Here is an 11,421-nt window from a genome sequence, read left to right as displayed (position 1 = left end):
TAAGATATCAAATTATGTAGGAGGATGTCTCGGTTGATGTCCAAGCCAATTAAGTTGACTTCTGCGTTGGTTTCAATCAAGGGTATTCGATTTGCCTCTTCTAGAAGATGGAATTACGAATATGATCCTTCCAAGAGTAACCAATAACAGTCTTAAGCAGGTTGTATTAAATCTATTAATGCTTTTTTATTGATTTCTGGGTGGAGCAGTCCCATGTTTCTCCACGATACATGAAGATAGCCTGAGAGGTTGTTTTGTAAAGCCTAACTTTTCCAAGTTAATGATTGAGAGTTTCATTTTTTCTTAATAATATGTCATTTATACTATTATTTTTATTTGAGCCTAAGTACTGGAATTGTTCTACATTTTTCTAAAGGTTGGTTGTGTTCTGTACTAATGGAACCTTGTTATATTTGTGAGTATTTTAGTTTTATTTCATTTAACTGTGACTCCAAATATTTTTGCAGCTTGGTATAGTTTGCCAAAGTGTTGTTGCGCCTTGGCTAAAGATGAGTCTATTAATACTATATATCGTCTGCTTAGCTGAGATTGTTAGCCGGTTGAGTCGGTTGTTAACGACACGATATTGCTGATTACAGTTTACTTTTGAACGGTTCACAAGAGAAGTAATTAATTGCGTATTTCACTTTCGGAGCATCTATCTATTTTTTTTTCAGTAAAAAATATGAAATATGAAATTTGAAATTTCTTAGTGTCATAAAATACTAGTATTGGAGGAAAAGGTAAAGACTAGTATTGAAGCAGCAGATTTACTTATGTTGATTTACATCATTATGATCGCATTTACGTAATTTTATTATCATTTTCTTTAATATATTTACTCACAATTGCACTTATGATCTTAAACTAGCTCTGTAAACGATAGTGGCGTGCAAGATGTCTTTACTATGCAGGAAGTGCAGTATTTTCAAAATATACGTGTATTCAATAACTGAAATACGCCACCTTCTGAATTAGTTCATATTAAAAAATATATCACACCTGGATGGGTGTCTAAATACGCAGAGCAGAAATAGTGAACGGTTAGAAGAATCAATATTCTTAAATATCTTGTCCTTTAATTGATTAAATTAAAGGGCAATTGATTAAATTAAATTAACTATTAATAAAATAGTTAACAGGAATAATAGGAATATATTAATAATGTACTATAAATATTAGTTGGATATGCTATTATCCTAAATATTTTTAAATATGGTGGCTCTTTCTCCCTAATCATGCTATCCCAGTTTTGTAACAATTAATATTCCATCTGCACAGCCTGTAGTAAGAAAGAATATTAATAACTTTATACAGAATTAAAAAAAAATCACATCGTTAAGTATAATCGAAATATTAAATCATACGTAAAATATTTATATATTTTTTTCATATATGGGAATGACATGAAACATGATTTCAAATTTTCTTGCGAAGCTTTTCTCGCGATGAATTTTCTACAAGATGAATTTTCCTCGTGATGAATTGTCCCCGCGATAAATTGACCTCGTGATGAATTCTTCGGACACGAGGAAAAATATCAGTAAACATTACTGAGCGAGAAGCGGAAGTAGGAAAATATCATGTAATTATTCATCGAGATCTTCCTTTGTGAATTATCCTTTATCAAGGATGTTTCTTTATGATATGAGAATCTTCCTTATTGCGTTTCATGAAAATCCCGTAGCAATGACAAGCATTTTTCATTAATGACGAAGTAATTCTGCACGTGGAGGAGTACAAATCAAATAAGTTTCAAATACACAATTTCTCGTTGTCTCTGTGATTCTGTCCTATGAGTGACTGATTAAAACGCTGACCGATGTCCGTTAATATAGTCCTTATTACTTTAGATACCTTTGATATTTTGTTTATTTCTCTATCGTTGCTCAATCAAAATTGTATACTTAGCATTAGTTTCGAAACAACCTGCAAGATAAAAAAATTAATACTTTATTATTAATTATTTAAAACTAATAAGATTAACTCACCATTAAAATGCTGTTTTATTATGACATACAAATTTTAACTAAAATGTCAGAAACATATTTATTTCGGATAATAATATACAGTGTTAAGTTAGGTACTACAAAGATGTCAACTACACAAAGATACTCTGCACTCTGGATGATTATTGAGCTCATTGATACTCTTGAGCCTACTGAATGCTGCGGAAGGGTGCAGATCATAAAGATAAATTATCGAGTTTCATTGTAAAACAAATGGTGGCCCAATAATTACATTAATGTAGAACATATCTGATAATTATTTTTTTCTAAAGCTTTACCTATTTTTGCGTTAGTTTCGAAACAGTTCTATACAGTGTATTAGTTTTCCTTGATAATCATGGTTGAAATTTACGAAAACTATTTTAGAAATTGGTTGTCACATATCTTTAAATATTATTTTCACGTTAGTAATCGACTTGGATCGTTTCTTAAATAATAAGCGCGCTACGGAAAATTTAATAATTTTTATTTTCCAAGAAATCAATAAAGCGCAAAACGTTTTCATCTCTTTAGATTTCTATTTGCAGTGTTTGTTTTCCTTTGAAATTAGGAACGTGATTCAAAATTGTGAAAATAATATGTTTTATGACTAGATTTTGTTAGACATATTTTTCATAATTTTTCTTTGCACTTATTCAGATACTTTGTGTTGCAACGCTTTTGCAACACAAAATTTTAAACTAGTGCTGAAACCCATCTTCCTCCTGCAGCTAATAATATTATAAATGCCATGTTAGAAAAAATTCTTAATAAGGAAAAATGAACATCAAGGAAACATTTTGTGCTATTGTGATTAGACATTTTCCTACTACAGATACTATCAAAATATGCTATCAAGTTACAGAACATGCTTGAATTAAGTGCAAACGTTACTTCCTATGGCAACATTCAATGTTAAATTGCCATTTATTAACTATCACTATTCGTATTATTATTATTACTAGTTATACTAATTATATCATTATATTATTACTTGAAATACGCATCCTACACACCTTACAAACTTACTGAAGCACATTATATTAGTTGAGACTTTCAGTTCAGTGACGGGCGTCATGATTTATTACAATTTATTGTGTGTGTGTGTGTGTGTGTGTGTGTGTGTGTGTGTGTGTGTGTGTGTGTGTGTGTGTGTGTGTGTGTGTGTGTGTGTGTGTGTGTGTGTGTGTGTGTGTGTGTGTGTGTGTGTGTGTGTGTGTGTGTGTGTGTGTGTGTGCCTGTGCGTGTGTGTGTGTGTGCGTGCGTGAATGAATTTCTTATCCTACGGCTATAGTGAAATCAGATCTAACAGCATAAGCCTACAGATTTCTGTAGGTAACACAGCAATCAAACCAATAAACTATAACTAACCAGTGTCACCCTCAGATAAACGTAATAAAAAGCTGCGAGGATGCAAGTTGAAACATTGCACCTCAACCGGGATCAAGACAAAGATAAAAAAACATCAATTTATTACAAGTACTGTACATTAACCACGTCGCCGTCAATATGGATAAAATACACCACTCCTCTACACTTCGTATCCATCATATATTTCAATGTAATATCAAGGGTATTACAATTGTAATATGCACTTCGCATCCATGGTAATCTACGTATACACGTCTTGGCCGTTGGTAGTTAAAGCAAAAATTGTAAATATATATAATTTATTGTTATTGCATATATACTGTAAAAATCTAATCTTATTCAACTGCAACTATAACTTACCAACTAAAGTTATTATTAATTTATTACGCAAAAAACAATCTGTAAGAACTTCATTGTTAAAATAACAAGAACAATACGTGTAGTAAATGCATAATATATAATCATAAAAAGTATAATTAATTTTTTATTTAAATCTAATCTAATGTAGAAAACGAACGTAATATGCAGTGCTTACTTGCTATACTCCGTAAAATAACATGTTAAAATGCACCTGAATATGATTATTGTATATATGTAAATATTTTAGAGATCAGTACAAATGATAATAATGATTTTTAAAAAAATATTATCTAACATTCTGTACTAAACGGAAAATATAATATGTGAACAGTCTAAATGTAATAGCCTGTATGATATTGATAATACTTTGTCAAACTTAAAAAAAAAGGAAAAACTTTTATATGTCATTTCTCTGAGAGGTAACAAGAAGTGAAAGTAAAGCGAATTGTACAGATGTTTAAAATTTTCACTTATGAACAATGAAAATTTTAAACTTTCATTGTTCATAAGATTACAATGTAGATGCGTATAATACGAAATTATTTGTATGCTGATATGTACCACATGTATATAATGTAAATACGAAGGTAATAATACTTAAAAAGTATTATTCCACAGAATAATTTTAAGGAATAACTGCGTTGATACGATCAGTACAGAAAAAAAACGTTTTTAATTTCATGGTTATTTAAGATTATTTTCATGTCTTTTTGTCCAAAGATCATGAATGGCATGGTACGCTGTAATGTTCTGGAGAGAACAAACAATAATAACAATGTGTATTGTGGGATCCATCAGTATATGGAGGAGAAGTTGACAAAGCTCAATTGGCATTTTATTTTATTTGTTTATTGCTGTTATTGTTTGACTCGCATTTGTCCCATTCGAACACAGCTTTGTATTTGCTGTTATACACTGAGTATATTCCCAACCTATGAATGCATTTCATGGTTGCAATGAAGTTTCGATTGATAGGCAATATAGGCCCGATTCAGACGGATAGCGAGCGTATTTTAATTCATTAAAGGTGTAACAGGCAAGTAAGCGCGTTTCTGACAAGAGTGAAGGTTTAATTAATATTACAATATGCATTTGTCAGTACGCCAACTGAAACGATGCAAATTATACCAAAATCAAAACGATACATACAGAGAAAATTAAATATTTTAATATTGCTTATATTACTTTTACTGTTACAGTAAACATCTTTCTTACATTGCTGTCCAAAACAGTATCAATACATCTGAAGCACGTTTCTTAAGTTTTAAAAGCTGGCTTACGGTTCAAATAACAGGGGAACTTTTTTACCATGGTAACGTCACCCCAAAATAAGGCACACTTTGGTGAGCTTAAGCAGACTATTGGCTTTATTCGTTTCCCCCTACATTTTTTTAGAGTACAAAGATAAATCAATTCCTGCAATATCACAAGCTGTTCACCGCCTACCTCCTCTGATCATTCCACAGCGGGGCCAGCAGAAAATCCCTGATTAGTGTTGATACTAATCAATCAATCAATCAATCAATAAATCAATCTGGTACAGATTTACATTATCACCTAGAAAAGCAGATAAACGTTTATTTTCATCTGACATGTATCCAACAGAACGGAAGCATCTCATGCAATCACCTAAGTACAAATTCCTCAGATGAGAAAGGCAGATAAAAATCAAACAATCGTCTCATCAGGATTGAAGACATGCATGGGGTCGTTTTTGATATTTCCAAGTTATTTGATCGGGTTTATACTGGGGACTTCTCAAAAAGCTACTATGTTATGATCTCCTTCTTGCCATTTGTCACAGATTGCTATCTTCCTATCCTTTCTTTCTCTGCGAGTCATGTTCGATGAATTACTCTTATCGAATTTCTTTATCAATTCAGGGTTCACAACAATTATTCACTCTCTTCCTCCTTTATATAAATGACTTTCTCTCTTTTATAACGTGATATATAGGACCCTAAGACATGATACTTAAGAAATCACATTAAACGATTTACCTTACGTATATATATTTTAATTAATATAACATTTTCGCACTAGTATCAAGGGCATCTTCAGTATGACTTTCAAATTATCCAAATTATGAAATTCGACCGACACCGTTGTTTGTGGTGTCACGTATATTGAATTCCGAGACATATCTGAACATTCTGGACAGTTCAATGCTTCCTACTTTGTGGAAGCATTGTCCAGAATGTTCAGAATGTCTTTTCTATGGAACTTTCAGCGTGACAGTTCAACTGGTCATAACGCCACTGCTGTAACTGCATGATTTGTAGATATGAACGCCACCGTTTTTGATTTGCTGTGAGAAAGCGTGGCACCCATCTTGCACAAAACTTTTTCATTTGCAATTCTTCATGCAAAATATATCCAACACGTTATTTTGAAATCCAATACCTTATCTATCTATCTAACCTTGCGACCAGCTTGCAATGCAGGTACTGGAGTTTGTGCGAAACCACCTCAGCAAGGTCAATGACCACATCATACTGGCAGGGGATTTCAACTGTACTCTGGATCCTGCAATGGACAGACAGCAATGCCAAGAACATCGACACTCACTAGCTCGGCTTCTCCAGGATGTAATAAATGACTTCGAGTTGACTGACACCTTCAGACACTTGCATCCACATGAGAAAATTTTCTCCTGGAGAGACAAAGGTGGTCCTACCAGTGTCCTATACCAGCACGGCTCGACAGATACTACACATCGATGCACACAATACCCTACATCAGAAGAGTCACATACCATCCATCTCATGCATCAGACCATGATTCCATCCTTCTTAACATTTGCTTTCCTGGACACACCAGATACAAAGGAGGAGCATACTGGATATTTAACAACAGCCTACTAAAGGATACAGAATATCTCAGAACCTCTAAAATCTATATCGAAACTCTCATCAGAGATATACCTATTTCACAATCAATTTCCGAGTGGTGGTCGCTTTTTAAATCCAAAGTTAAGGTATTCACCCAAAAATATAGTCACCGAAGAAATTTGAATAAGCATTCAGCCCTTAAAAATTTGCAACAACAACAGCAATTGCATCATCCAGAATCTGAGGAATACCAATCCCTAGAAGTAACCATACGCTCACACCTAGAGCACTCTGCAAGAGGAGCACTGATAAGAGCACGACGCAAACATATTAACTTCGCAGATGCCCCCACAAAGTATTTCTTTTCACTAGAAAAACGCCAACAAAACGCCAGCACCACTATATCTGCTATTAAAACAGATAATGGAAACATCATATAAAATCTTGACGAAATCCTCTTACATACCTTGCAGTACTACAAAAATTTGTACCAAGCCAACCCAACATCTATGGAGGCCACGAATATAATTCTCTCCGATGTGAAAAGACTCTCACCAACAACAAGGAGTAACACAGAACTCCCCATCACGTTACACGATCTGCAAACTGCCTGAACCTCCTTACCTAAAGATAAATCTCCTGGCATAGACGGGCTCACCACTGATGTTAATCAGTCCTTCTGGGAAGAGCTTGGACCTATCCTCTATAGAGTATTTGTCGAAGCGAATACCAATGGCTTTCCACTCAATATGACAACATCAGTTATCAAACTCATTCCAAAGAAAGGAGACGCAACGAAACTATGAAACTGGAGACCCATCTCTATCACAAACACCGACTGCAAAATTATATCCAAAGCCATTGCCAACAAACTTAAACCCGCTCTGAGCGAAATAATAAATAGGCATCAGAGCTATTCCATCCTTAGAAGATCTATCCACGAAAACTTACACCTCATAAGGGATCTCATAAGCATAGCGAACAACAACAGTGAAACAATGGGTCATGTAACACTAGACAAAGAAAAAGCGTTCGACCGCGTTGAACACCTTTACCTCTTCAACTGCTTGAAAGCATTTGGCTTTGGCTCAGGCATCATTCACTCTATTAAAATTTTGTATGCCAAGGCACAGTTTTGCATGAAAATAAACAAGAGGCTTACCATAACTGCACCATACAGCAGAGGTATTAAACAAAGCTGTCCACTCTCCGGACCTCTTTACACAATTGCCATCGAACCCTTTTTGTGTAGACTCAGCATGCTGCTCAAAGCATGCCGCCCTAAACTTCCCTACCAAACCATAACCCTGACAGCATATGCTGATGATGTTACAATCATAGCCCGCAAAGAGGAGGACTTTAATAACATACAAATGGCATACCAACAATATCAGGCAGCCTCAGGAGCAAAACTGAACACACATAAAACCATAGGACTGTGGTGTGGCAAATGGAAAAACCGAACCGATTCCCCAATGTCTGGTACCTGGTCCACAGAGGGGAAACAAATACCTGGGGATTTACCTAGGAAACACACCCTCTTATGTGGATAAGAACTGGGAATCACTAAACAAGCGTTACAAGCAAGTTCTAGGAAAGTGGGCAGCAAAACGAGCCTCTGCCTCCACAAGAGGGAGAACAATAATCGTTAACCAAATAGCCACCAGTGTCCTTTGGCATAACTAAAGATTCTTACGCCACCAGTGCAATTCATCGAACAAATAAAGTCAACCATATATTGATTCATATGGAATAAAACAAACTGGCTATCCTACTCCCAGCTATGTACTTCTCTCAAAGATGGAGGACAAAAGTTGTTCTCCATTGACAACAGGATAACAACGTTCCGCGCTCGATTTCTCATAAATGCCCTACAACAGGAAATATCACACAAATGCACCACTGAATATATTTTCACTTCTGCCACTAGAGGTCTCTCTCTCCACCACCTTAAGAATGACAACAGCTCAAGTGCCTGTAAATTTAACAAACTTCTACAAAGATGCCCTTCACGATGGAAGAAGCTAAACCTCCAGCACACAGTGAAGACAGCATCCCTACCTGAAATCCTCATGGAACCCATCTTTCACAACACGATGGTAAGAAGCCCGATCACTCAGAAAGAATTTTTCTTTCCTCCATGGAGCTGGCGAAACGTGAGGATCTTAGGTGACATTCATTCTCCAAGCCTCACCTGGCGCTTTCCAAATTCGCTAGAAAACCTGGAATATGGGAATGAGTCTGAGCAGATAGACACCGTAAAGGCCGCTTTTCAAGCCGCTATGCCTGTTAGCAAAACAGAAGTGGGGCTCAGCCATCCAAACTCAGAAGTTTTGGCGCCTATCTTTCTGATAAAAACCAATAACTCATGGGAGAAACTTACACCCAGCAACACCAACAAGATCTACAGCACTCTAACACAACAGTCGAACCAAAGCACTTTGTTGGAAAATCCTGCGTCATCTGATCAAACACTATTTCAATGGGATCTACCATATCGCACAAGAGCCATCAAACCTGACGCAGATATTCAGTGGAGAATGTGGCATAATATATTACCTACTCCTACTATATTACGAAAATTTAACTCAAACGTCTCAGATAACTGCCTCTTCTGCTACCAATTAGGAACGGTCCGGCATATCTACTTGGAATGCCCAGTCAACACTAAATTAATCAATTTGACTCGGGAAACGGCAGCTCTTACCTGTGGTAATCTTCATACAGAAGAGGAATATTTCAATCTCGTCCATGTGGAAAATAACCATTCATTCTGCAATTACCTTTTCATCACCGCAAAAGCGGTAATATAAAACTTCTACCTCAGACATACAAGACCAGACAGCACAGCAACTTCACAGAGAGAGGCAACTAACCAACTCATTGCAGCCTTCCAACAAAAGGTGAGAAGTCGGATCCTACACGAGCATCACCACCATAGGCAAAACAACACCTTAGATCTTTTCCACCAAGAATGGAATCCACGGAATCAACTCCTGGCTGAGCAAGGCGACTGCATTATAATCCACTTTCCAGTATAGAAGTGACACCTTTCCCCCAAAAAAGAAAAGAAAGGGGGAAGAAAGAAAGATTGTTGTGTTTAACAGTGCGAAAATTAATCAGCTGGCACTCTCATGTTAATAGATATTGTGCAATAGTAACTTCTATGTTCTTCCACATTTATGTTCTTATACAGAATCATGTTAAAATAACTCTTAATGGCTTTAATTTATTTTAAAAAAATGTAATTAGCCTTATAAGTGACTTCGATGTAACATATCTCAACAAGAGTATGAGCATGTATCCTCTCTGTCTGACTGCCTTATAAGTGACTTCGATGTAACATATCTCAACAAGAGTATGAGCATGTAACCTCTCTGTCTGACTGCAGAGAACCAAAAACCGGTTAATCCTCTATATAAGATTGTTATGTTCACAATAAAAAAAAATATCTAAAGCGATGCGAAGAACATCGACACGCACTAGCTCAGTTTCTCCAGGATGTAATAAATGACCTCGAGCTGACTGACACCTTCAGACACTTGCACCCACATGAGAAAGTGTTCTCCTGGAGAGCCAAAGGTGGTCCTACCACTGTGCTATACCAGGCACGGCTCGACAGATACTACACTTCGATGCACACAATACCCTACATTAGGAGAGTCAATTACCATCCATCTCATGCATCAGACCATGATTCCATCCTTCTTAGCATCTGCATTCCTGAACACACCAGACACAAAGGAGGAGCATACTGGATTTTTAACAACAGCCTACTAAAGGATACAGAATATCTCAGAACCTCTAAAATCTATTTCGAAACTCTCATCAGAGATATACCTACTTCACAATCAATTTCCGAGTGGTGGTCACTTTTTAAATCCAAAGTTAGGGTATTCACCCAAAAATATAGTCACAGAAGAAATTTGAATAAGCATTCAGTCCTTAAAAATTTGCAACAACAACAGCAATTGCATCATCCAGAATCTGAGGAATACCAATCCCTAGAAGTAACCATACGCTCACACCTAGAGCACTCTGCAAGAGGAGCACTGATAAGAGCACGACGCAAACATATTAACTTCGCAGATGCCCCCACAAAGTATTTCTTTTCACTAGAAAAACGCCAACAAAACGCCAGCACCACTATATCTGCTATTAAAACAGATAATGGAAACATCATATAAAATCTTGACGAAATCCTCTTACATACCTTGCAGTACTACAAAAATTTGTACCAAGCCAACTCAACATCTATGGAGGCCATGAATATAATTCTCTCCGATGTGAAAAGACTCTCACCAATAACAAGGAGTAACACAGAACTCCCCATCACGTTACACTATCTGAAAACTGCCTGCATCTAATTACCAAAAGATAAATCTCCTGGCATAGACGGGCTCACCACTGAATTTTACCAGTCCTTCTGGGAACAGCTTGGACCTATCCTCTACAGAGTTTTTGTCGACGCGAATACCAATGGCTTCCCACTCAATATGACAACATCAGTTATTAAACTCATTCCAAAGAAAGGAGACGCAACGAAACTAGGAAACTGGAGACCCATCTCTATCACAAACACCGACTGCAAAATTATATCTAAAGCCGTTGCCAACAAACTTAAACTCGCTCTGAGCGAAATTATAAATAGGCATCAGAGCTATTCCATCCTTAGAAGATCTATCCCCGAAAACTTACATCTCATAAGGGACCTCATAAGCCAAGCGAACAACAACAGTGAAACAATGGGTCTTGTAACACTAGACCAAGAAAAAGCGTTCGACCGCGTTGAACACCTGTACCTCTTCAACTGCTTGAAAGCATTTGGCTTTGGTTCAGGCATCATTCACTCTATTAAGATGTTGTATGCT

The sequence above is a fragment of the Typopeltis vanoorti genome, chromosome 8 (genome assembly GCF_054136105.1).
Source record: "Typopeltis vanoorti isolate ZY-2024b chromosome 8, IOZ_Tvanoo_1.0, whole genome shotgun sequence".
Lineage (NCBI taxonomy): Eukaryota > Metazoa > Arthropoda > Arachnida > Uropygi > Thelyphonidae > Typopeltis > Typopeltis vanoorti.
The sequence above is the reverse complement of the archived record's forward strand: the minus strand, read 5'-3'. Positions refer to the sequence as shown.